The following is a 25724-nucleotide window of genomic DNA, read 5'->3' as shown; positions in this document are numbered from 1 at the left end:
AAGTTTACATGTACAATGTTTTAGTAAACTAAATATATTTCTATAGTTAAAATTTGTGCAATTCTTATTTTCATTCAATTCCTTGTTCCTATTGAGCAATTTAATAATATTCATATCAATAAATATTCTACCGAGAAAAAGACGTTGTCACGTAAAATCTTCGCCCGTAAAACCGACTTTACAGGCAACCGATTTTTTTCAGTGAATAACGACAGCCTATCCACAGAAAGCAGAGGACGTGGTCGATGAAGCAGACGCGGAAGTAGACGTGGTCGTAGTCAACCACCGGTCAGAGCAGAAGGATGTAATTATCATGTTCTTTCTCAAATTCCTATTGGCTTAGAAATTATAGCTCCTAATGGAAGATCGAAGCATTGTATAATGCATTTGCTGATAGAAGAGCACATCAAAATGTGTTCAAAGATATTTCCGGGCCTACACCATATGCCAAACGTTGTATTGATGAAACGTGTACCTAACAGTACTTGGCGACTTCTTATTGACGATAAAATTTTAAAACATATCACCGACTGTACTATTCAAGAAGCACGCCGAGTTCATTCAAACACTTGGTCTCTAACAATAGAAGAGTTAAAAGCATTTATAGCTATAATATATGTACGAGGATCCATGGGTGCTAAAGGTATAGATTTGAATTCGCTGTGGTCCGAGAAGTGGGGCAATGCTTTTGTAAAAGCGGCCATGTCACGTGACAAATTTGGAGAAATAATGAAATATTTAAGATTCAATGTCAGGTCTACATGATCGCAAAGACTGAAAGACGAAAAGTTTGCATTAATGTCGGAAATTTGGTACAACTTCATTGCTAATTCACTGAGCAGCTACGTTCCAGGACCATATCACTGGTGACAAGCAACTGTTTCCATCGAAATGCAGATATAGGTTTACTCAGTTTATTGCCTTAAAATCCGATAAATATGGTCAAAAATTTTGGATAGCCGTGGACAAAGACACAAACTACATTGTCAACGCCTTTCCTTATTTAGGAAAAGACGAAGCGAGACCAAATAACGAGCGCCTCGGTAATTATGTGATAAAAAAGTTGATGCAACCATATTTAAAAAAAGGAAGAAATGTTACGTGTGACAATTTCTTCACGTCACTATCACTGGCTTAATTTTTGAAAGCGAATAGTACTAGTCTCCTTGGTACTATGAATAAAGCTCGACGTGCAATCACGACTTGTGTAAAGTACGTGAAAGAAAATTTATACAGTACAATACTTCTAAAGACAGGTGATATCTTATTGCATATCTCATACAATGCACTCGGATGTACAAATTGCATCCACTGAGAAAAAGAAACCTGATACTATTAAATTTTATAATGAGACAAAATATGGTGTTGATGTAGTGGACCAAATGGCACGCAAGTATTCAGTGAAAGCATCGTCTAGGCGTTGTCCACTTTACACATTTTACAATTTACTGGACTTGGCTGGAATAAATGCTTGGATCTTATATAAATCATTGAATAAATCGCAAATAAGTCGCAGAGATTATATTCTAAAGCTAGGAGAAGAACTCTCAGAAAAATACGCAAGGACTAGAGCTGCTGTCAAACGAACTGCCATCCCAGATGAAATCGATGAACCTCAAAAAAAAAGAGAACACGTTGTAAAATTAAATCAGAGTGTTCTGTAAACAAATCATTTCTAAAATGCCACGAGTGTAAAAAAACAGTCTGTAAAAAATGCACTTCCAAACAATATTTTGTATGTTCATTATGTAGGTAAGAGCACTATCTAGTAATGTTTTATATTAGATTCTCACTTTGTTTATTACTATTATTAATTATTAAATAAATATATGATATTTTGTTTCAAGTTTCCTTTTACATTTTCGACTTAGATCATACGGGTCAAAAATGACCCGTTCCCGCTTATAGGACTGGCAGAAATGTCAGCGCTTCTAGTATTAATATCTTTCATAAAGAATAGGTAGGCTTAAATGGGCTGGACATTTGTCGGGATCAAATTAAAATTACCCACCTAGACGAACCGTATTAGTAGACCAATACTGAGATTGAGGGATGAAGTGGATGAGGACGCGAGGAAGATCGGCATACCAATCTGGCAACGGTTGACGATAAAGAGAAACGACTGACGAAATAGACTGGGGAAGGTCGAGGCTCAACTAGAGCTGTAGCACCACTCTTGACGATGATGGATTTTTGTATTTGATGAACAAAACTCTACTTTCGAAAAGCCATAACAATATTATTATGTATTAAGCTTACGCTAGAAAAAAATCTCTGTATTTTTAAGCCTCATTTTATACCCAAACAATTTTCATGACAAAATTTTAATTTATTAAGTTAGTCTATAAAAATAAACTCTTTCTACCACAGAGTTGGGGTAATAACCACCCTCTCATATTGGCATACGATTGATTTTTTTGACCTTTGAGCTATTTTTTACCTACTGTCCAAATTTCAAGCAAATCCATGCATATAAAAAGAATTCTGAGCAGAAACCGCCATATCATGGACTATAAATAACTCTAATCACATTATTGTTAACATTGACATTCAAAATGGAGTATGGCACCCATTAAATGCAGTTTATTCACTGGGACTTAATAAAATACGACGAATTAATATTTTGCGAGTATGTGGCCACTTTTGGTCTTCTTAATTACGCGTGACAGATGGTTTTTAAATTGATCGTAGAAAAAAGATGCTATATTACTTTTCGTAACCTTTTTAAATAATTTTCTTTAATCTGCGACTCTGTCTAATTCTCCGCTTAATGAGTCTAATATTGTGGCGTGGTGTTTGGTTATCAAATTTGTATTAGCTCCATAGCTGGCACGACTTGCTGGCCCGGAGCTGTTATTTGAAAATTGGTTATTTCTGAATTATAATGCGCCGGGTAGGGTGAGGGTTCAAAATTACCCTTAAATATAATTAAGTTTTTACTTCTTCGTTGTGAGTTGCGGTGAACCGATTTCCTTGGTTGGTATCTTCTTTTCGAAAATTGTAATTTTAATTGTAATTATGCTAAATTGATTCTAAATTAAAATTTAAGGTTGAACGCCGAACGACGTAACTTATATCGAATATAAAGCAAAATTATTGCAGATGACAGACAACCTGGGAAATTAAAAATTGGCCTTTATTATATTTAAAATATGCATTTAGAAAGGGCGGGATTTATGAAATATTGTTCAAATATTGCAAAACATATCGTTTCTGCTTCATTGCCGTACGTATATTGTTTTTCTAATTCTTATTTTTCATGTTACTTACTAACATACGAGTAAATAGTAACTGCGTCAACGAAAGTTGATTTTACTCGTGCATTATTTTAACGATTTATGTGTGGGCGTGGGCTTCTCTAGACGTTTCGCTAAAGTTCTACGTAACTATTCAGGAGCAGGTAGAATGTTGATGAAGGTAAATTAATTCAACTTATTTGACGATGAAACCTAAACTACTTATGGAAATGGCGAATATAAGGAAATAAGTTGACAAGTTTAATAGTAGGATTACCGATTGCATTTAATAGACTGGTGCCTTTGTAGTTTTTGCAATTGTTATAATCACCTTTTTCAAATAGTGATATAACTTCTGCTGCTTACTACGTTTCAGGGATTTTAAATTTCAACCAAAACTGATTCATAGATATTGCATTCTTACGTTTAGCACAAGATTTTCATCATATACGTTTTAAGTTTATTTGGTATGCTTTGGTTGTTTTGACGTGACAACGTCTTAAATTAGGTTGTGGCTCGGAGTCACTCATGAAAAAGTGTAACGCCCGCTCACGTCTGTTACGATGAGTCACCGAACGAGAGAGAGGCCCGCCGAACCGGCGAATGCCTTGCGTCTCTCTCCCACTCAAACATGATCGGTCCGCTGCGCGCGCAGCACTAGAGAATTATGCGCGTTGAATCGGTGCGTGCTTCCGTGCTTCTGTCTCTGTCAGTGTTGTTCGGTCTACCGATTTTTCGGTAGATCTACCGAATTTGATTTCTATCTACTGATCTACCGAACTGCCCCTTGAATCTACCTAATTTTAAAACAAATATCACAATGACTTGAAAATAAATTCGGATAATACAATTTATCTTTTTATTTCTGTTACCATCAAAAAACTTTTCAGTGTAACCTAATACTTGGTATTTTTAATACGTTTGTATTAAAATTCATTTGATACTTCCCTATAGTGTTTAAAAATATATTTGCAAAGATGCAAAGAAAGCGAAATACCCCGAGATTCAAGTTCGTAATTTTATACCAAATAATAACATATTGTATAAACATCATTCCGTAATCATAATCATTCACACACGTCTCTTCAATTCTCAAAGAATCTCAAGTATCAAGTGATAAATTATTAGCTAAATGACGGTGTGTGTGCTGTCGGTTTTCTTTGACTGCCGACTTAATCCATTAGCAGATAATGGTTGTTACATCTATTTGAACCAGAACATTTTAACTTTCTGTAAATATTATGACCTATAACTATTTCTCAAAATATTATTAAACCTTATTTGTATCATAATAGCTGATGTGAGCATTTGGTCCCAATAATTTGATTCTTTATTTATTAAACCTGGAGCCTGCGTAGCGCAAGCGGTAGGATGCTTGACTCGCAAGCCGGTGGTCCGGGGTTCAAATCCCACCGCCGGCAAGAACATCTAGACATTTTAAAAATGTCTATAGGCCCCAGGTCGACTCAGCCTGAATAAAAATGAGTACCTTGGGTAAAACCAGGGGTAATAATAGACGGTTGAAGCGTAGCACTGGCCATGTTACCTTCCTTGTATACCGTAGGCCCTAGATATAGCAGACTACCCTGCTATACTCCCAAAGTCGCGACAGCGGTATAAAACGGGAGACTATTATTATACAAAACAAAACAAAATTCAATGAATTATGGTTATTTCTAATAATTAGTTCAGCATAATTATTTAAGGTCTTTAACTTTTGAACCATTAAGTCGCCACCATAATGGGAAACTTTTCTATTTTTAGTTTTATGGAAAAAAGTTATTCTTTCTAAAAAGTTCTGAATGATCTAAAACTTAGAATACAATCATCAGATATTAAATTTTTTTAGTAATATAGGCAGTTTATCAAAAAATATGAATTTTATGTTCATATTTTTTGACAAACCTCGACAAACCATAAAACTAAAAAAAAATTCCATTATGGTGTTCACTTAATTGGACGCACTGTATTATAATATATATATATATATATATATATATATATATATATATATATATATATATATATATATATATATATATATATATATATATATATATATATATATATATATATATATAATTTACGTCATTGCATATGATCTACCGAAATCTACCGAATTTTGCCGAAGGCATCTCCCGATATTGGATAAGCTCCACGGAACATCACTGGTCTCTGTCTTTCTCGAGCGTTCTTGGCGTTCAAGACACATTACAGCAGAAACACTTTCTTTCATTTCATATTTCTCCTATCATCGTTCTATTCTCAACAAAATCACTCAAATAGAAATTAGTTAAGTTTAAGTTTACATGTACAATGTTTTAGTAAACAAAATATATTTCTATAGTTAAAATTTGTGCAATTCTTATTTTAATTCAATTCCTTGTTCCTATTGTGCAATTTATTAATATTCATATCAATAAATATTCTACCGAGAAAAAGACGTTGTCACGTAAAATCTTCGCCCGTAAAACCGACTTTACAGGCAACCGATTTTTTTTTTCTTTTAATGTCTGAATATTCTTGTATCCGACTGCTAGGTTTATACCACAACTTTAACACAGGATATATATATATATTTATATATATATATATATATATATATATATATATATATATATATATATATATATATATATATATATTGTTATGATGTGTTTTTTGTTTGAATGATGAGCAATGAGTATTTTTAATAATATAATATATAGGGTTTTTATCGCGGTTCTCAAAGAATTAGCTTGTAAGTACTTTTTTAAATTATCTTTATTATAACTATTATGAAACACACATATATATCTAACCTAGCCAATGTAAATTTAAAATAAACTATCTTTAAATTGATGTTCTTATAAAAGTAATTAAATTCTATAGACAATGTTAAATTTAAACAAACTATCTTCAAAATTGAAATTGTTATAACACTAACTAAATTATATTAACAAATTTTTGTACCTTTCTTTCACTGAATGCCTAAATGAACTGTTTTCCACTATATATATTCTAATCACGACTGCATGTCTTCGTACTTCGGTTATCCTTGTTTTTGTGAAATTTCTTTTTCCAATTATCAGCTTCTACCAATTTAAGATATATTTTTCTTCACCAGCATTTATACACCACCAAGCAAACCAGCAAACAGCATTTATATTTATTCTTCTTTTCAATATACCAATATCCAATTATTATAAGTTGATTTATACTAATCTCCAACCATAACATAATTTAATTTCTTCCAATATACCTTTTTTAATTATATTAAACAATTGGACTATTTGTACTTGATTCACTGACTCCAACTAACTTTCATATTTCTTACTAAACTTTTCTGACTGACTTCTTGAAAATTCTGAACAATTTACTACACTAACTAAATGTGTCTACTAACTTTCATAATGAACTGGCCTGACTTCTGACTAAAAACTCCCTCTTGAATCCAAATCACGGGTATTTATATCTTTTTGGATATTCCAGAATCATCTGGTCAGAAACCATGTTCGATCTCGTTCTATTTCTTCGATATGGATGTTCTCGAAAAAATATCTGTTCCATCCACCGACATAATCATTATTCCTGAATGTTCGACCGTAAACAATGGTCACACTCTGCACTCTGGAGAATTCGTTAATGTTCCATTGATAATTTTGTTGACATTTAGGCTTTTCAGATCAGAATAAACACTTAAATCATTAAATATATATAAATTAAACATTTTAAACTAACATTATTATTATAACCCCACTTTATATTCCTTATAATTCTTAATTTCTATCTGTCACTTCGAGAGTATTTTTGGTTGCCTATGCACATGGCTCACTTAAATATATTTACAACATTAAAATACAACTTTTTACAATTATTATATGATAATTTCTTAAAAATACCCTCACATAAATAATTTTTATTAAATTCTCTAGTATATAACTTATTTAAAACAACCAAATATCTAATATTATGTAGTATATAACTTATAAATTATTTTCTATAAACCCTAATCGTATCAATATATATATATATATATATATATATATATATATATATATATATATATATATATGTCCAAAAGTTTGGAATAGGTACAAATAAAATATCCACGCCTATGGTGGTTTTAAAACTATTGTTAATATTCATTCTAGAGCGTTTTTAAATGAACATGATAAAAAATTTGAATTGTTTTTGTATGATTTTGGTCACATTTAACCGATTAGCGTATTTACACATTATTTCAGTCTTTGTTTAAATTTTAATTGAGCCGTTTAAAAATGTCTAGAAACGTGATATCTCATTTTGACAGATCTAGAGTAATTGCTTTGTTACAATGTAAACAGGGCTGTAGTCACAGGTGTATCGCGAATATTGTTGATGTTACTCACAATGCTGGATCGAAAATCAAAAAAAAATCCAAGATACAAATGAAGTCAAGGATCGTCCCAAAAGTGGTAGAAGTCGATATACAACAGCAGCACAAGACTGGCAAATAACATTGATAGCTCATAGAAATCGTCTGGAATCTACAAGTGGTACACCCAGAGAAATTTTTGGGCTTCAAGGACTGAATACTTCACGAAAAACAATAACACGCAGAGTAAGTGTGATAAATTTGTATCGTAGAAGACCGCTACGTGTTCCTAAACTAACCTACCAACACAAAATAGTTAGGTTGAAATGGGCTAGAGAAATAGTGTATCATCGTCCTAACTGGAATAACGCTATATTCTCTGATGAGTAAAAAATTGGCTTAGTATCTGATTTGCGAATAACACTGGTTTGGAGGGCCCCAGGACGACAAGCCCGACTAGAAACAGCCCAACCGCGTGTCCCATTTGAAGGTGGCAGTATTATGGTTTGGGGTGGTATTATGAGTGGTACACGGACGTCACTGCTGGTTCTGGAGAAAAGAGTCACCAGTGCTGTGTACATCGAGGAAGCTTTATATCCTGTTGTACGTCTATTCCGAGGGGCAGTAGGGGATGAATTTCTGTTTATGCATGACTACGCACCTCCTCATCGAACAAAGGCAGTAAAAACTTTTCTAGAAGAAGAAGGAATATCTACTTTACAGTTGCCCTCGAATTCCCCCGACATAAACGTTATTGAACATGCTTGGGACATTCTCAAAACACGCATCAAGAAGCGAAACAATCCCTCTATTACACTTCGAGAGGTAAAAGATGCTGCGCTATTTTTTGTCTGATCATTTCTTCTACAAGTTCTACCTCTTTTCCATTGATTCTTCTTACGTTCCATGTTCCCATTTTTATCACTCCTTTTTTCTGCAGTATATCTTTCATCTTCTTTCTATTTTCATCCTTGTTTACCTTTGCATGTTTTCCAGTTCTTTTTTTATTTTGTTCCATCTCCATTCTTCTTGGTTTACTAACACCTTGTTGTAACCAATTTTGGCGTCTTTGCCTTTAACTTTTTCGTTTTTTGCAAAATTTCTTAGGTGTTTCTGCTTTTCTTTCTCTTCTCTAGTCAAGTCATCATTAATGAATACTTTCTCTCCTACGACGTTTTTTAGTTTATATTTTTTTGCCATAATCTCGTGTTTTTCCTTTTCATTTCTTAGTTCTATTACGCATGTATTCTCGCCTATTTTTTTTACTGTTGTAGGTGTAATATCAATTTGGAGATGTTTATTAAAAAGTCTTTTTATTCTTTATTTTAGGCTGCTCGGTTCATTTGTATCCATTTTTAGACCATTCATTACAATGTTGTTTTTTCTTCTATTTTTTTCGATTATTTAAACTGCTTTTTTTCATTTATTGTAACTCGCTCCTTATTTCTTATTTCTCTTTTCTTATATCCTAATTTTCTTTTTTTAATTGTTCATTTTCTACTATCAGTTTTAGTAGAACTTCGTTTGTTCTGTTTTGTTGGTCTTTAATTTCTCTTATTTCAGTTTTTATTTCTTTCTGTTCTTGCTTTATATCTTCTTGAGTTGTGTTAATTTCTTTCATTATTATTAATAACTGGTCTAATTTCTCAGATTCAGTTGTTTGGCGTTTTGTAGGAGTTCTTGGTGTTTTTTTGCTGTTTATAAAAAAATCTATATTTTCTCCTTTTTTTTTTCTCCCTTCATCTATAGGGTATTCGTCGCTGTCCATTCTTATGATATTTTAATATGATATCATATATCTTATGATAATACTAAAACTTTTACTTTAACTTTAAACAATAAATTAAGAATTTTAAACTTTTCTCTTAATTATATGAATTGAATTATATTTCTGAACCGCCTTCGTCCCCAACTCTTCTTTTCATCTATAGGTATAGGTCTGCCAGAGTTTTAATTTAAATATAAAGTGTACATACCTAAATTCACAATTTTTCCGAAAGAGCACTTTTAAACCTACTTGCTTGTAACAGGTGAACACACACCTCGAAGAACTAAAAAAGGATACCAAATGGGAGAAAAATAACTTAAAATTATCTGCTATGTAGGTGACACAATACTGCTCTCTCAAAGTTAAGACAATTTACAAGGTATGCTGCAAAAATTTAATATAACCGCCAGAAAATTTAACATGTTAGTTTCCCCAAAAAGACAAAATGCATGGTTACAACAACAAATTTACTAAGATGTAAATTAGAGCTGGAAGGTCAGATAATAGAACAAGTGGTGGAGTTTATATATCTAGGCATCACATTATCTTGCTAGGGAAAGCTCATAACCGAAGTAGCAGATCAAGTGAACAGAGCAAACAGAGCCGCAGGCTGCCTGAATGAAAAAATATGGAGAAATAAAAATATCGTTAAAGAAATGAAAGGCATAATGTACAAAACAATCATCAGACCAATAATGACATATGCCGTAGAAACACGTCCTGACACAGACAGGACAAAAAGGATGTTAGAAAGAGCAGATATAAAAACACTTAAAAAATGTATGGCAAGATACTATGGGACAGAGCTAGAAGAACAGATATACGACGTAGATGCAAGGTGAAGAACATCAAGAACTGGGTAAGAAATAGAGGAGTAGAATGGAATGATCATATGATGTGACAACAACAACCCAATGACAACAAATAGAGTAGTTAAGACGGCAAGAGACGGTTCCCCAATAGAAAGACGATCAGTAGCAAGACCACGAACTCAATAGAACGACAACTTACTAGAAGCATATTGAAAAACAGAAGTTCCGCAAAACATCTTTGTACAAACCTGAAATCGCATTGACGCATATTATTCTTTGTCTACTTTAAATAAACAGACATTTTGCAGCCCAGTAGGCACTTAAACCGTTATTTCATGCTGTTTCACAATATTGAGGGAGTAGATGTCACTCAAACTTCTTTGTTAAAGTGCAAGTAAAACGCCGGCACATACAAAACTTACTGCAATTAAAACGTATTTTATTCGTAGGGAACTTATAACATTATGGTTGGACACATCTCAATTTAATATGCCAGTTGGTATTGTGGTAAAACGATGTGGCAAATTTTGACTATTTTCGGGTAATAGGAAATTTGGAAATAAAAATAATAAGGGACACAAACAAATCCTTAAAAAAAATTATAATATGTGAAACACAGTCCTCGACACTTTGCAAAAATTAATCTAAAATATTAAAAATGAAGTCTTAAGACAACATACAGGAAACTTAAAAAGAAAGAAAAGAACTCATTTTAATATAGGCGGAAAAGAAAATGGTGAAACAATATAAATAAATAGAAATATGAAACAAAAATTAAAAGCTCAAGACGAAATCCTAAACGAATTAGCAAAACAGGGCGGAGAAGGTAATGTTAAATAGGAGGCAAACCAGGGCATCCCCTTGTTGGACCCCATTCTTTATCTCAAAGAATTGAAAATTTTCTCCTGGTATCCTAACGCTGGCTTGTAAGTTAGACATTGTCATTCTCGTTAATCATAGTAAGTTTTTCTGTTATACCAAACGCACGCATTGATCGGTATAGTACTGTTCTCTTGACACTGGCGTATGCGGCCTTGTAGTCGACGAATAGGTGATGGGCTTCAATGTTACATTTTGATGTTTTCTCGAGGATCTGTCTTATGAAATGAATCTGGTTAATTGTTAATTTTTCTAAAAACTCATTTTCTTCAAATTTCCTTTTTTACTGTAAATACTGGGTCTATTTACGGTTTATTAATAAACAAATAAAAAATATATGTGATTAACAACACTTATTGCACAGTTTACTATAAAAAATGTCGATAACTACCCGACAGTTGTTGATCAGCACACAGAGCGCGAGAAACATTTTATGTCTTACAGAAATTATGGAAAACAAACCAGGACCTTTAAAAAAGTAAAATAGGATTTTTAAAAATAACATAAACTAATAAAAACTGAATTACTAGCTGTTTTGGAATAATCTGACAACTAAATACACCCCTTCGAAAACAGTAGCAATGATCCAGATTATTAATCGAAAGCGATAATAAATCCAAAGAAGACTTACTTTACAAACTTCACAAGATCTCTGTTGTTCATCTACCCATGCAATTTCCTCAGACGTGGAGAATATTGCACAAAATAATTAAAGTTATATTGAAATTAAGTTGGGTTTTGCCATTTACTAAGAAAGCAGATGTACAAAAAAGTGGATAAACAAATAAAATACAGAATTAAGAAAGCGAAAGAACAATGGTTTAAAGAACAATGAGCAGAAATAGAAGAATACCAGAAAAGACATGATAGTTTTAACACATATAAAAAAATTAAAGAATTAACTCACAACAATAGAACAAGAAAACAGGGAATACTGAAAGATGCAAATTGGAAACTTGTGTTGAATACTTACGCCAAATTAAAAAGATGGGCAGAATACATCAACGAACTGTTCAAAGACAATAGAGCAGAACAGATGGAGATAGAAGTAGAAGAGGATATGGTTTTAAAGATATTAGAAGAGGAAATTAAAACGGCATTAAAAAACAGCAAAAATGGTAAAGCAGTAGGTCCAGACCAAATTCCTATAGAAACTTTAAATGCATAAATGATGAGACCTTAGACATTATAGTAGACTTATTTAACTCAATAAGTATACAAAACACGACGCATACCGAAACAATGGTTACTCTCCACCTTTTGTGCTATCCCCAAAAATACAAACGCTAAATATTGCAGTGAATACAGAACAATATCACGAATAAGTCACATTCTCAAATTATTCCCGAAAATAATACATGGTCGCATAAATAAAAAATTGGAAGATCGAATAGATGATAGTCAGTTTGGGTTCAGAAACGGACTAGGAACCAGAGAAGCGTTGTTTACTTTTAACGTGTTAGCTCAAGGATGCATGAATATGAATGTTGATGTGCATGTTTGTTACGTTGATTTTGAAAAAGCATTTGATAAACTAGGACATGAAAAATTAGTCCAAATTCTAAAAAAAAACATAGACCATAGGGAATAATAACAAACCTCTACTGGAATCAAAGAGCACAAATCGTAATAGATAACGAACCCAGTCCAGAAAATAAAATCAGGAGAAGAGTTAGGCAGGGATGTATTATGTCTCCATTACTATTTAATATAGACAGTGAAGCCATTTTTGAAGAAGCATTACTATCTCAAAATAAAGGAATAAAAATTAACGGAAGATCTTTTAATAACATAAGAGATGCAGATGACACCAGGATTATGGCAAGCTCTGCTGAATAACTCCAATTACTGCTAAACAAAACAAACAGTTTCTGTAAAAAATATAGACTAAAAATGAAGTCTAATTTTATTTCTTTTACCTTTTTTAATAGTTATATCTTTATGCTTGTGGAAAATAAGGACTATTCAGTCTTGGTTATAAATTACATTTTAATATTTAACCATAGATACTGTAGTTTGTTTTTTAAATACTTTAATAATTTGATCCTTAATCTGGTGTATATTCTACAAAAGCAGACGTTAAAGTAATATTATTGCAGCCAATATATTTTGTTAAGCTACGTTCCAAAAGGGTTACACAAAACTGCCAAATAATCAAGTTTAAATTTTATACGTCACTAAATATTTTAATTAAGATCCTTTAGTATTTGTAAAGCACAGATTTTGCAAGGTATATATAATACAGCGGTGTTAATTATCAGATCTCGAAAGTTTCCAACCTACACTGCAGTTTTAATTAAACAAAGAAATTAGGATTTACAGCTTTGCGGTGCACGCTCTGTGATAAATGTACAAATGCCGGTGTGTTTTTAAGCGCGAGGAAGAACCAATAAAAGATTTCAAGTACAATTAAGGATTTAAGCAATCAAACAGAAGTTTTTTATTTATTTTGCTATATTTAATACGGAAAGGCTAATTGTTAATTTCAATCAAACATTCCTTTTTTATCTATGGTAACAATTACAAATTAAGTTCAGTCTGCGTATATCTTTCTTAATACAAAAAATTTCAGCAGCACATTCAACTCCAGACCGTGTAATGATATATATTCAAGTCAAGTCAAGTCAAATTTATTGATCACATGCGACATTATACAAAGTACATGTATGAGACAAGTCAAAGTTACATTTTACAAAGTTATCTTAAAAGTATATAAATTAATAAACACGATAAAACATACTTAAAAGTTATTTTTAGAATATGGCTCTAGCTCACAAATGTATTGATGTACACACCTCCGAAAGTTTGGCTGATGTAAATTCATTCGTATATCTATTGGTAATTTGTTAAAGAAACTTATGGCTGCATAGTGTGTGCTACTTTCCAACAAAACAGAACGATGTTGTGGAAGCATAAAGTGATTGTCTCTGAATCTTGTTGAATATACATGGTTAAATTGAAATTTATTAAATTCATAAATTTTGCTATGTAAATACATTATACACGAAAATATAAACAGACCAGGAATTGTAAGAATATTGTTTTATCTAAATATGCCTCTACAAGAATCTCTAAATTTCATTTTATACATTATCCTAATAGCTCTTTTCTGAAGTACGAATATCTGCTCTAACTCAGAGGTACAACCCCAGACTTCAATGCCATATTTGGCTATTGAGTAAAAATGGGCAAAGTATACTGTTTTTAATACTGATGTATGAAAGAGACGTGAAAGAATTCTCAATGCATAACATGCGCTACTTAATCTGGATTTCAAATTAAAAATGTGGTTTGACCATTTACAATTACTGTCTAGAAGTACCCCCAGCAACTTCGTGCAGTCTGTTTTATCTATTGCTGCTTCTATAGTGGCTTAATGGTTTAATAAATTATTTGACGTGAAAATCATATACTTTGATTTCTCTTTATTTAAAACTAATTTGTTGGATAAGAAATAACTGTTGATGGTGGATAGTATCTGTGTGGTTTTATTTTGCAAATTTTGATCAGACGTTCCTGTGACTAGAATGTTAGTATCATCCGCATAACTGATGATGTTAACCCCATTCAGTGAATTAGTTAACAAAGCCATATCATTAATAAATACTATAAAAAGTAGAGGACCCAATACACTACCCTGAGGGATACCATAATGGATATCCAATGTGTTTGATTCGTTTACAAGTTTATTAGATGTTATCTTTACTTTTTGTCTTCTATTCTCTAGGTAGGAAGTAAACCATTTTAGAACTACACCACGAATACCAATACCCTCAAGTTTTATTAGCAACAAATTATGATCCAAAGTGTCAAAAGCCTTGGACAAATCGAGAAATAAATCACATGCCTTCTCTCGTCTGTCCAAAGCATCCAACACTAAGCTGACGAAATTTGCAAGAGCTGTAGTTGTAGACTTAGAAGATATAAAACCATGTTGAAAATTATGCAAGACACTATGCTTTTTTAGGAATGCGTTCATTCTAGTATAAACCAGAGTTTCAATTATCTTTGAAAACACAGATAAGAGACTTATGGGACGATAGTTGTTAAGGTCATCTTTATCACCACTTTTGAATAAAGGGATTACAATAGATAGTTTAAACATACTAGGAAATATTCCTTGTTGAAAAGAGGCCTTACAAATATCCGTCAGTGGATCTGCGAGAGCATGAATGCATTGTTTTAATAACTTAGGGGAAATCTGATTAAAACCACAACTATGTTTGGATTTAAAACTTTCGACTATACTAGTTATTTCCTGTGGGTTAGTAGGATATAAAAACATAGAACAACTATTACGGTTTTTTGATGCTGATGTAAACCCACCTATTTTAGTAGGATCCAAAGCGGCAAGTAACTTTGGAGCCATTTCAACAAAATGGTGGTTAAATTTGTCTGCTAAATTACTGTTATCATCACTAGGTATATATTTTGCCTACCATAGGGTAAGAATATAAGGGGTAGAAAATTGGGGACAGAAATCATGGGGGTCGAGATAGGGCAAGCAAAATAAATCGAAACGTATGCGAACGGCACTTAGGGTTTGTTAGGAGAGCTGGGGTCGTGGATAAGTAAATGGCAAGAGGGTTGGATTGGGGCAACTACAAAAAAATAGAACAAAGGGGTACTTACATGAATCTTCTGGGACAACTGAATAAATAGAACAAGAAGAAAGACTTCTAGCTATTTAAGAAAATAAAGACGTCGCTTCGAAGGATTCTAAAATTGAATGAAGGAAAAAAGGGCTCTTTCTTCCTAAAAAAGTAAACACAAAAAAAGGTTAGGAGATTTTTCTAAAATAAAAGACAATATGTTTAATCATCAATCACATTGATCATCACATTCAATCTTCGCTTATCCACTGCTGGACATAGATCTCCCTCATAATTTTCCATCTATTTCGATCTTATGTCTCTTGCATCCAATTCCTATGACAACGTTTTAGATCGTCAGTCCAACGTGTTGGTGGACGACCTCTACTTCGGTAGGCATCATCTCTTGGTCTCCATTCCAGTATCCGCTTTGTCCATCTATTGTCTGTCATTCGAGCCACGTGACCTGCCCAGTTCCATTTTAGTGTTGCTACTCTCTCTACTGCATCAGCCACTCCTGTTCTTTGTCGTAGCTGGCGATTTGGGATCTTGTCTCGTAGTGAAACGCCCAACATAGCACGCTCCATCGCCCTTTGACACACACGGATCTTTTGAACTGGTTCATAGAAATGAAATAAACATTTATTTTTGTCTTAAACAAACAGTTACACAAACAGATAAACAAATTACATCGGTTTATACCAAAATAAAATCTAAGACTTATGTCCTATCTGTTTATAATTGGGAAACGCTACAAAAAACTTTCAAAACTATGATTAAGGTACTTATTAAGAAAATATGTATAGTCCATACATCTGAAAATGCATTACTCATGATTATATCACCTACGACAATGGAAATATAATCATAGGATTTGCAGCTTCCAAAAACATGGTCGTTGGAAGTACCTACTTCTCCCACAAGAATATCCATAAAGTAATATGGACTTTGCCTGATGAAACAACACAAAATCAAATATATTAAATCCTAATAGAAACCAGGCACTTCTCTAATCTAATGGATCTACGTACTTATCGTGGAGGCTGATGTAGATTAGTAATGTATGAAAATTGCCTTACAAATATAAACACAATAGATGCAAATTTAACAGCTAGCGAACAAAGAAATATATGTAGAAGAATAATTAAGGAATCGGCATATGACGTCCTAGGACCAGAAGAAACTATTCAACGCAACGGTTGGTTTCTAACAGTTTTAAAAAAATTATTTTAATTCCGAGTAAATATTCAAAATAATGTTACTTACGCTATCTATCTGCCAAGTGCATTTAAATTACCTCAACGATGTTACTATAGTTTCCAATAGCTCCAATTGTCGCCTCAAAATTGGAGCGTTTGTAAACTCCTCTCCCTATTAATCTCTTTCACCTTTTCTCTTTGAACTGCCAACAGACAACACCAAAATTCTGTTTGAGTGGTCTCTTGACGAGGTAAGCCGAAAAATTTCTGTTCTCTTACATATATTCAAATAAATATTTATTCTAGACTCTTATTGGAAGCTCAAATAGTTGCTTGAACTATGTTTGCAACGTACAATAAACGCAGTAATGAGGAAAAACGCCTGTATCGAAGAAAAAAGCGGACCTTGGAAAACTAGATTCCACAAGGGGTTTAATTAGTAAACGGAGAAGATGAAACTAGAAAGTTCTACAGCATCCTAAATAAGACAAGCAAAGAATTTAAACCATCGCTGACGATGTGTATGGACAAAAATATACATATAGTTAGTACCAGTAACGTAGTAGGTTTTGTCGTGTTAAAACCATTCTAAGAATGTATGGTTTAAAAAATCATGAATAACTCACAAATTAAAGCAGTTAGGTATAGGAAATATTTAATAAATAAAAAATAAAATAAATCATAAAATAACAGTTCATTACCATACTGAAATACAATGTGTTACATGTAAAACAACTCATAACAATATTAATTCCAAATTTCGACCAACCTTGTATAAAAAAAAATTTAACATTTCGCTGTGTTAATTAATTTTATACAATAGCAGAGTATATTAAAAGTCTTGTGCATATAAATATATTTTTTTAAATCAAATCTCTACAGTTTTACAGGGTGTTAATTTAGCTAGGAAATTAATAGAAAACGTAATTATCTTTTAAATTACCTTGTATAACACTGCCAAACCTAAAAAAAAAATGAGAACATCAAAGAGAAATGTGCTTGTGTTTTTGCCTAAATAATTTTTTTCGTATCTCTTACTACAAATGAGTAATCGGACTAATCGTTCATCGCACTAATATCACACTATGACTTTCTACTGACTTCTTTTTAATACAAAAAAATATAAATATATTCAAAAAGGAAAAGACAGTTAAAATTTGAATTCACGTACAGGGCGCTTGCGCATCCGCTTATACGTATTTCGGCGCAATAGGCCTCATCAGAACGGCTTTTGCAGTCGCTATGAACGTGAAATAAATATTTTTTGTCTTAGGAAGCAACTCTAACATGGCTTCGTATAGACGCAATGTAGCGACATCTGTTAATAAAATCGTAGACTAATTTTCGAAACCAAATTCAGAATTCCGCTTTAATCTGTGCCTTCTAAGAATTGCAAGGCAAAACAGACGTTGATAAAGATCTTAAGAGAGACATGGGGAATCTAAAAATTGCATTCCACAACATATCTCCTCAACTAAGCAAAATTACTAAGCAACCAAGCAAAAACTAAACTAATAAATATATTCCTTTCTAGTTTGCTATATTCTATAAAAATCATAATTAGTTGTGATAATTATTTGTGTTATTATTCCTACAAAAGTTAAACCCAAAAATAAAAAACTACAGAATAATAACTTCATAGTGCCATTTTATAATTTACAACAACAGAGAATTAAATAAAGGTAATTTTAGAACTTTATATAATCCAACTCGTAGAGTATTTTTATAAAACTCACTAACTCACTTGTGGATACAGGGGTTTATACATTTTTGTTGTATATTTTTCATTACAGCTCTAACAAGAGTTGCAAATATAATGAATTGCTTTTATATGCTCACAACTCATCATTTCTCAAATGTATCCCCATTTTTTAACTGAATAACATGTTGTCTGTTCGAACAATGTATACCATATACAATATATCCGCATGAAAAAGTGAATAAATTTACTAGATTTTGAATTGAGTGCATTGCTGTGTTTCTGGTAATTCTGCAATCGCATACAACTGTTGGAATAAAAGCGAGACAGGAATGTAAAAGTTTGTAAAATTGGGCTTTTGGTTAGATTTGTTTTATAAAATTGTTAGTAAAGCACTTTAGGCGTTTATTTGCCTAACGTAATGTTTTATATTAGTAATAATATATTTTCTTTTTGGTTTTCGTCAACTTCTAGACAATTTTTATTCTCAGTCTGCTTGAAATAACTTACAGTTTAAATGTTAACCTACAACATATCTTGCAGGGATATTTTGTATGCAATTTTCTTAAAAGGGTTCTAAAACTGTTTTCTTGTCATCATCATCATCATATAACGGGGGTCCTACGGCGATTGCCGCTTCCCGCATTTCAGCCTCCAGCTCTCCAATCTCCCTCTTCTAAGCCTCTAGATTGCATTGTTTTTGTACTTTCTCCTCTCCAGGAATTTGGTGGTCTTCCCCTTTTCGTTCTTTCTGGCGGAACATACATTAAGGCTTTCTTTGGCCACCGCTCCTCCTCCATTCTCACCACGTGACCATATCATTGTAATTGCCTTCCTTGTATTCTATCTGAAAGAGTATCTTTAATTCCTGTACGGTTTCGTATTTACTTATTCCTGATTCTTTCCATTCTCGATACTCGACATGACCTTCTAAGATAATCCATTTCCACAACGTCTACTTTATCTCGTTCATTCGTTGTCATCATCCAACATTCGGCACCATATGTGGTAATTGGTTCTACAATTGCTCTGTATACGCGAAGTTTGGTATGCATCTTTATTTTATTAGACCACAGTAATGAATTCAGTATTCATATGCATTTTTTCCCATGGGTTATTCGGTTGTGTACATCTATTTTAACTCTGCCATCTGCTGATATGATGCTTCCTAGATATTTATACTGGTTGCAGCCTTTTATGACTGCATTTTCAAGCCTCAGATCTGTGGTATTTCCTCCAATTTTTAAATATTTTGTTTTGCTTATGTTTACAGTAAGCCCCCAATTGGCATATTCCTCAAATAATTTTCGATTTATATAATTTATATCTTCCTCATCGGTTGCAACCACCACCTGATCATCTTCAAACAACAATGTATACAGAGTTTCGTGTCCCACTTCGATGCCCATAAATCTACATTTATTTCTCCAATTCCTCAATGCTTCTTGGACGTATATTTTAAAGAGTGTCGGTGACAAACAGCATCCTTTCTTTAGGCTGTTCTTTCTTCTTTCAGTGCCTATTCGTTCCGAATATTGGCAATCATTCTGGCTATAATTATTTTATTGACTGATGCTTTAAATAGATTCGTTGTTGTTGTGGAGAACCATTTCCTCAGGTTCTTCAACCATGATATTCTCCTTCTCCCAATTCCTCGCTTTCCGAATACTTTACCCTGTAGGATTACCTTCAGTAATCTGTATTTAGTGCTGTTTCTCATTATATGTCCGAGATATTCCAACTTTCTCCTTTTAATGGTATACATCACCTCTCTTTCTTTGCCCACTCTTCGTAATACGGTCTCGTTGGTTATCTTGTCTGTCCATGATATCCTTAGAATTCGCCTGTATAGCCACATCTCGAAGGCTTCAAGTTTTTTCTCCATTGCTTCAGTTAGTGTCCAGGATTCAACTCCGTAATACAATATTGAGAAGATATAACATCGTAGGAGCCTTACTTTTATCTCCAGATTAAGATTGTGGCTTTTAAAGATTATGGCCATGTTATTGAATGCACTCCTAGCCTTCTCTATTCTACATTTTATTTCCTGTGAGTGATCCCATTGTTCATTTACTGTTGTTCCAAGATAGTTATACTGTTTTACTCGGTCCACTGGTGTATTATTGATAAGTAGTTGAGCGTCTGTAACTTTATTTTTGCTGATGATCATAAATTTAGTTTTTGTTATATTTACTTGAAATCCAAATCTTTCACTTACTTCATTTACTTTGTTTATCAGTTGCTGTAAACTGTTCAAACTGTCTGCAAAAATAACGGTGTCGTCTGCATAACGGATGTTGTTTAGGCGTTCTCCATTTAGAAGTATTCCATGTTCGCATTTTTCCAAGGCTTCACTAAATATTTCCTCTGAATATAGATTAAATAATATAGGTGAAAGTATACAACCTTGTCTAACGCCTCGTAGAATCTGGATCATTTCCGTTGGTTCACCTCCAAAATTCGTTCTTATTGTGGCTGATTGGTTCCAGTATAAATTTTGTATTAATCGCCGATCTTTATCATCCATTTGGGCTTTTGTTAGAATATCCATCATTTTTTGGTGTTGAACTGTATCAAATGCTTTTTGGTAGTCCACAAAGCAGGTGTAAATATCGCAAGTCATATCTCTGCATCTTTGAAATAATACTTGTAGACTAAACAGTGCATCTCTTGTACCTACGCCCTTCATGAATCCAAACTGTGTGTCTTGTATTCTCTCTTCGCATAGCTTGTATATTCTACGATGTATAATTTTAAGAAAAAGTTTTAATGTATGGCTCATTAGACTTATTAGCCTATATTCTCCGCACTTTTTTGCTCCCTGTTTCTTTGGTAAGGTAATAAATTCTGAAAGTAGCCAATCTTTTGGGATATTGCCTGTGTCATAGATATTATTGAAGATTTTACATAGTACTCTTAAAGATTCATCATCAAGAAGTTTAAGAAATTCAGATTGTACTCCGTCTGGTCCTGGAGCTCTACCTTCTTTTAGTGATATTATGGCTGCTCTTATTTCTGCCACTAGTATAGGTGGTCCTGTTTCCGTAGGTATTGGGGGCTGGTTCTCTCTCTCATCAAAAAATAAATTTCTTATGTAATTTTTCCAGGTATCATTGATACTCTCTTTGTCCACGATTATCTCTCCATTGTCATTAACAAGTTTACTTATTCTTCTGTTTTTACATTTACCTGTAATTTCTCTTACCTTTTTATGCACGTTGAAGTCGTCGTATTTACTTTGGAGAATTTCGATTTCTTGGCATTTTTTCTCCAGTTCTTTCTGTTTGGCTTCTCTGATCTTTCTCTGTATCTCTCGCTGTAATGTTTTATACATGGAGTTATAGTTCTTGTTTTTCCTTCTTTCTTCCATTAGTTGCAGAATCTCTGTCGTCATCCATGTCTTATTCTTACCTTCTTCGTTCTTCATAAAATTGTCTTTAATGTCATCTATTGTTTTCTTAAGGGATTCTATCTTATCTTCTGTGCTTTCCGTTGTATTATCGATTTCTTTAAATTTTCTATTTAATGTTTTGCTGACTATTTCTTTTACTTCGCTACATTTCAGTTTTCTCATGTCATGTTTTTTTACAGTTTTTCCGCATATTTTCTTTAACTTAGTTCTATACACGCCCACTAAAGGATTGTGGTCAGATTGAATATCAGCGCCTGGGTAGGTTTTAATACTGTTGAAACTATTTCGATATCTTTTGTTAACAAGCATATAGTCTATTTGATTTCTAATAATAACGTCTTCTCCGTTGTCTCTAGGTGATTTCCACGTATACAGGCGTCTAGGCGGTAGTTTGTAAAATGTGTTTAGCACGATTAAGTCATGCTCAGCTGCTTTAGGCTGTTAGTGACTTTAAATTCATTTGAGGTTCTGGTTCCAATTTTTACACAACTAACTGTTTTCTTGTAAATAAGTTAAATATTATTTTTTATTTACAAACATTGTCGCAATAACCTCTGAGGTTATTAGCTATACTTCATCTAATTTACATACCGTTGCACGTCATCGGCGACATAGCCCGTGACGTCACATAATACCAACACGAAATATTTAGGCGGTAGGTGTGTTCTTTTTTAGAATCACTTTGCCGAGTACACTGCCATTACAGCCACTAGACATATTTTATTATATAGCCGTAGAAATAATATTTAAAGATTTCTATTAATGTTAACTTAAAGAAATACACAATAATATGTTTCATTTAATTTGTATAAATGCATTATAAAGCATTTTTATGAAGAACAGTTGTTCGGAACACACTGTAACTGTAATCGAACGAAGTGAAATTTTGGAATAAATTGATAACACTTATTTGACAGTTGCGGTGTTGACACTTTAGTTTTGCTTTTATTATTTATTATTAATCAAACTGTGTTGTTTTTTAAACAAGCGGCTGAAATTGTATTTCACAAGATTATTTTTTAACTCTTGTTTTGTTTCTATTTATTTACATTAAATATTAATTTATTTTGTTGTATAATTTACTTTTGCAAAAATTATGTGACCTATTTTATTTAAAATGGATTCAGGATTTTTTTATACTTTGGCAACTATGTCAACTTCGATCTCTGACGTAGATAATGACGTGCAACGGTATGTAAATTAGATGGACTGTACATATATTATTATACATATGCACAAGACAACTTACTTATAAATATTAAATTTTGGTAAGTATGTTAATGTCTTTAAGTAATTTTACCAATTGTTCAATTTTACAGTTTTCTCCTAAGATTTCACTTGATCCGATGATGTTGTTGTTGTCTCTGTAACTGGTATCTTGGATACTCTACAAGGACATGCTTAACACTGAGTTGAACATTACAATTGCCAGATAAAGTAGGATTAGTTTAGCCGAATATATGCACGTGTTTAAGTCGGGTATGTCCTAGACGAAGTAAAGTAAAAACGACTTGATGAGTTCTGTTGGAAATTTGATATTTCAACGGTTTTAGATATTTTTTCACTTCGCGAAGTTTGGTAAGTGGAACTGTCCCACTGGTTTTGCCACAAATTTTCGACCTTCACTTTAACAAATGATTTTAAATCATTTAGCACTACATGTCTCACTTCACTCGCGGTTTCACTGTTTCTTGATTGTTGGACAATGCAGTCCGCTTCTTCGTTTTCTTGACATCCAATATGTGAAGAAACCCATATAAATTGATAGAGAGAGTATCGTTCTTTCTAAAGATATTTAAGGATAATATCGAATTGAGGAGCGCTTATTGTCCGAGGAGAAGAAATTCTTATGAACTTGGAATAGGTATTTGGTATCGGAATTTGTAAAGCCATGAGAGTTTCCTAACTATTTTCCTAACTTTACATAATTAAACGCTAAGCTTCTGGGATAACTCACTCGACGTGTCCGTGTCGAGTACTTCATCCTCGTATTTGAGTTTTCTGAGTTGTTTCGTTAGTTTCTTTGTTAACTATGTACATTTCAATTTTAGTGGACGCTCGAATGTACATGAAATAATTTGGATAAGGTTTGTATAAATGCTTGAGTGTCTCATCATTTAATCTTCGCTTATCCACTGCTGGACATATATCTCCCTCATAACTTTCAATCTATTTCGATCTTGTGCCTCTTGCATCCAATTCCTATGACAACGTTTTAGATCATCAGTCCAACGTGTTGGTGGACGACCTCTACTTCGGTAGGCATCATCTCTTGGTCTCCATTCCAGTATCCGCTTTGTCCATCTATTGTCTGTCATTCGAGCCACGTGACCTGCCCAGTTCCATTTTAGTGTTGCTACTCTCTCTACTGCATCAGCCACTCCTGTTCTTTGTCGTAGCTGGCGATTTGGGATCTTGTCTCATAGTGAAACGCCCAACATAGCACGCTCCATCGCCCTTTGACACACACGGATCTTTTGAACTGTTCTCCTTGTCATGGTCAACGTTTCGGCACCGTAAGTTAACACTGGCAAAACACACTGATTAAACGTTTTTCTTTTAAGGCATATTGGTATATTAGACGATTTGAAAATATGGTTCAGCTTGCCGAAGGCTGCCCAAGTCAGTCTTATACGACGGAGAAGCTCAACGGTTTGGTTATCTTTTCCTATGCGAATCTCATGACCTAGGTATTTATAGGCCATTACCTGGTCTATGGATCTTGTTCCTACGCATATATCTTCGCTGACTACAAGATTTGTCATCATCTGGGTTTTAGATATATTTATTTTCAATCCCCCTTCTAGCGAGGAAAGGTAGGCTTAGGCTTGAGTGTCTAAGGTATGTTTATTTGTAACACTAATAACATATTTAGCTCATTAAATGTTTTCAAATAAATCAACTATTTCTTTAAAGGTTATTATTTGTTTTTTGAAATCGAATAATTCTTTAATTGGTTGCGTTAGGATTTCTAAAGACACTGTTGATGTTTTGTTTTTATTTTTTTTGGTTTCTGGGATGGCTTTAAAAAAACGTTGTTACTAGCTGATGTCTCAATTAGGGGTGTTATTACTTCAGATATAGTTCATTTGGAGGATAATTTTGATGTATTTTCCTCATTAGATACGCTAAATTCTTGTGGTGGTGCTAAACTGTTTTTATTTTCATTGAGAGTTAGACTTATTGTATAGACTGGAAGATGAAGACTTTTTAGTAGTTTAGTAGTTTTGCTTGTGTGGGATGATGTAATTGGTGACGTTAGTATATTTGTTTTGGATAGTACTGATATTGCATTAACTATAGATGTATCGTGCGTTATTAAGTGGATTGTAGATGATGTTTTTGAAGACGACGTTGAAGTATTTAATACATTTATAGATGTACTCATTGTTGAAGGTGTCATAGCAGTCGTTGCTGCTGAAGATACTGTAGTAGATTAATTTCTGTTTGAAAATATAGTAGTTGTAGTATAATATAGCAGTTAGGACAGCTGTATTTGAGGTATTAACAGTTACTTAGCAACTACTGGAAATGTGGTTATGTTGTTTTCAAGGAAAACATACACTGTCTAGCGTTAAAAAATTCGATTGTTAATGTCGTCATACGGTATGAAAATGAAATCGGGAATTCGAAATGTGGGTGAGGATATGTAAATATGTCGACGAAAACTAAGTCCATGTTTGTCTTCTGGATTGCTGGTTTCTATTCTTAAAAATAACATTGATTAATTTAATTTTAGCTCCAAATATAAAATTTGTTTCTCAATTATCTTACGTGCAATAGTGGGAGAT

Source organism: Diabrotica undecimpunctata, chromosome 1 (assembly GCF_040954645.1).
Source record: "Diabrotica undecimpunctata isolate CICGRU chromosome 1, icDiaUnde3, whole genome shotgun sequence".
Lineage (NCBI taxonomy): Eukaryota > Metazoa > Arthropoda > Insecta > Coleoptera > Chrysomelidae > Diabrotica > Diabrotica undecimpunctata.
Note: the sequence above shows the minus strand (reverse complement) of the source record.